The sequence below is a fragment of the Hevea brasiliensis genome, chromosome 6 (assembly GCF_030052815.1).
Source record: "Hevea brasiliensis isolate MT/VB/25A 57/8 chromosome 6, ASM3005281v1, whole genome shotgun sequence".
Classification (NCBI taxonomy): domain Eukaryota; kingdom Viridiplantae; phylum Streptophyta; class Magnoliopsida; order Malpighiales; family Euphorbiaceae; genus Hevea; species Hevea brasiliensis.
The window spans coordinates 22,047,544-22,051,164 of record NC_079498.1 but is presented as its reverse complement, the minus strand read 5'-3'; positions in this window follow the sequence as shown (position 1 = coordinate 22,051,164).

Below are 3,621 nucleotides of genomic sequence, written 5' to 3'. Positions count from 1 at the left end.
AATTTAAGCCATGACACAATTTTTTCCACACATGCCGTGTTGTACACCACGACAAGACACACTCACCCCAATAATAAAAATCAATGAGGGAGGAAGCTAGCTATATAATGAGTACTCATCCACACTCACCTCAGACTGGGAAGTCAAAGAGGGAGGAACATAATCACACTCACCCCAGACTGATAAGTCAAAGAGTATATCACACTCACCCCATAAATGGAGGAGGGACATAGTAACAGTGTCATGCCAAGTGTGAATCAAAACAATTTCAAATCACAATATTTCATACAAACAATAAATCACATTTTATCTCAAAATTTCCATTTGCAAAGTTGGCAACACAATAATTTCCAAATAATATTCCGAAAACCAAAGCAATAAAAAATTATTCATAATTTATTTCTCCAAATAAATTTGCTAGTAAAAGCAGTGAATATAAAGTATTGTGCACGGACACAATTTAAAACTATAATGTTGTAGAAAATGAGAAGTCAAAATTATTGTGCACAAACACAATTTAAAACAATAACATATAAATAATCGTAATTTATCTCAATTGAAAAATTCAGAAGAAATAGCTATTGTGCACAAACCTCTGATAACTGTTTCCTGGTCTGGACTCAGTGTTTCCTTCCCTTTCCCTGAGTCTTTACCAACTGAGAAACACAATTTGAAGTGTTTCAGTACTAAATTAAACTGTCTCTATCGATAATGCTTGATAATTAGTTCACTGAATACCTTTATTTGCTTAATCAACCCATATATCGACCCTCGATGCGTTCTAGGTAAATTAGGTTTTAGTGTTACTAATATGTCACATTCGATAATATTTTAGCGTTGGTACACGTTACCAAGTTCACTTCCGTGTTTAGTGCATTTTATTGCAACTTGCTGGATTCCAGGATACTAGTTTGACCTAGCAGGACGGCCTAGTTCCCTCGATTTTCGGGTTTCGGTCGAAACTACAAACTTGTAGATCTATGTCTTATGGACATGATTGCAAAATTTCAGGTCATTCCGAGTTAAGTAGACCAAGTTATGGTCATTATACTATTGCTGGTCAAATGGTATCAAATTAGGTCAATTTTAGGTCAATTTGGTCAACTCTGGTTCGGCCAGTTTTTGGACCCGAACTTGTGCAAGCTTTTTGACTTGCTTATGGTCATTTCTGGGCTTTGGTGTCTTCATAAGACTTGTAGGTATGGGTATTAACTATTCATGGTTAAAATTTCAGGTCAATTGGACCTGTTTTGAGTGAGTTATGGCCTAAACACTAACTGCTGCCCAATTGGTCAGTTTTTAGGTTTCACTTGCACTTAATCCGAATTGGTCATTTTTCATGTCACTTTGCAAGCAGAATTTTGGTATGCTTTCTCAATGAAAGTTGGCACATTTTGTGCCTAGTTTCACCTCCAATTGGTCTCATATCAATTGAGGTTACACATTTAAAGTTATAGGCTAAAATGCATACTGCCCTTAGTTACCTTGCTTAAACATACATCAATGACACATTTACCTTACTATATGTTCACTTCCCTTACCAATTCTGTTTTGGTACATTACCAAAACCATATTCCACTTCACTTTAAAGTCACTTTGGGCAGATTACAATTATCCTCAATACACCAATTAAAACTCAAATTTACAAAGTCTAAGTACGATCATATATACACCCAAACATTACTAATTCTTACATACACTTTACACAATCACTCTATATACATATCCATCAATCCTCAATGTCAATATTCTGCCAATACCTTCATAAACACATACATTTATCCAAGAGTCCCAAGGCTGCCGAAAATCTTCACCATGCCAAAGTGTCCTACAATTCATCAATTTCCATTCCAAGTGCACAATCACCATATACATGTGGAATAATTTACTAGGATATTAAATCACCCTAATCAACATCATTTCTCATCAAATATATGTATAAATATTTCCTTAAATACATAACTCCATGGCTGTCCAAAATTGATATATCAAGAACTCCTCAAACTTGAAAATTTTCTTCACAATTCAAACACCCATAACAAGTATACAAACTTTAACAAAGCAATGTTCAAAAATACAAACTTACCTCATATGTGTGACCCTTGCTGCCCTTGATAACTCCACTATTTCCTCTCCTAATGGCTGCCCAAGGATTGTTCTTGATGTGAGGATAAACTTTCATGAAGGGACTTGTTGGATTTATGGCATGAAAGTGAAGATTGGAGTTCATGCATGGAGCTTGGAAGCTTTGGCCATGGAGTTCTTCTTGGAGGCTCACGGCTGAATTTTTGAGGTTGAAGAAGGAAATGAATCTGCTGTCCAAATGCAGATTAAGTGGTCCACTTTAGGTGTGAGTGGAGCACTAAGTGGAAAGATAATGTTAATTTATTCAAAAGTTTCAATTTCCCACATTTAACCCATTTTTGCTATTTACATTAGGTACCCCTAAATTAATTTTTCATTTTATTTTTTAAGTGTAATATTATTTATTTTTAATGGACATTTAGGTCAAAAGACAATTCGGGATGTCAAATGACCATAATGCCCCTGTTCGGGTTGCATTCCCGATTTTTCGGTAACACCGGGTTTTGTCCGTTTTTCGATTTCTCACTTTTCTTTGTACTAATTATTTAATTTTTCTTTGATATTTATAATGACATTTATACTTCAATAAGGGTCTATTTAAGTCCTAAAAATATTTTTTAGGGTTCCCCGCAGTCCAGGGCTAGTCAACGGTCCACGCCGTGACTTCCCGGTGCGGTCACCCATCGCTAGGGTTTCCGGCTCACTTAACTTGGTTACATTTCTTTGCTATTATTTTTCCTTTGTTTTTCTTATATTTCCTTTTCTTGCATTTCATTATTTTATGTCTCCTCACCCATATTGAAGTGTGGTTCTAGGCATCCTAGCTGTCCGGACAAAGATCGGTCACCGGGACAATGAGCACTACCGAACATAGGGGTGTTACAATTCTCCCCCCCTTAAATAAATTTCGTCCACGAAATTTTACCCAATAGCTATCTTACAATAGTCATACGTTTATTTTCTCCTTTCTATATGATCGTATAATCTTCTTTTCCTCAAATTTGTATAAGACTTTTAACAATCTAATACAACGTTTAATTTGTTTGTATAATACTAATCTCTTCTTACTATTGTGTTGTCTAATATTTCGGTTCACGTTCCTTCTTGAATGACCCTTGAGGTCATGTTAGAATCATTCATCAGTCATTGGTCCTCTGACCATTCTAGTCCATAGTCTTCCTCACATTCGTAATATTTCTTTGTTATATATGAATCAACTGTTCAAATCTCTACTCCCATAACTCTTTTTATCTGTCAATATTCTATAACTTACTTTCTTTTGTACTGAACTATAACCTTTCGATATTCTAACCTTTGAGTTTTAGATCCCTAAGTAGGATTTTCAAACTTATTTCTAACAATTAAATTCTGTCTTGGCATAACTATACCAAAACAGATGCCGTTGGTAACTATTCTTAGCTAGGTATACTATCGGGTAGTACGTAGCTCTACACAATAATCTCAAGTCGATCTTGTGTCTGCGACTACAGTATAAACATCAAGAACAATGCATAGTTACTACGATACATCCCAATA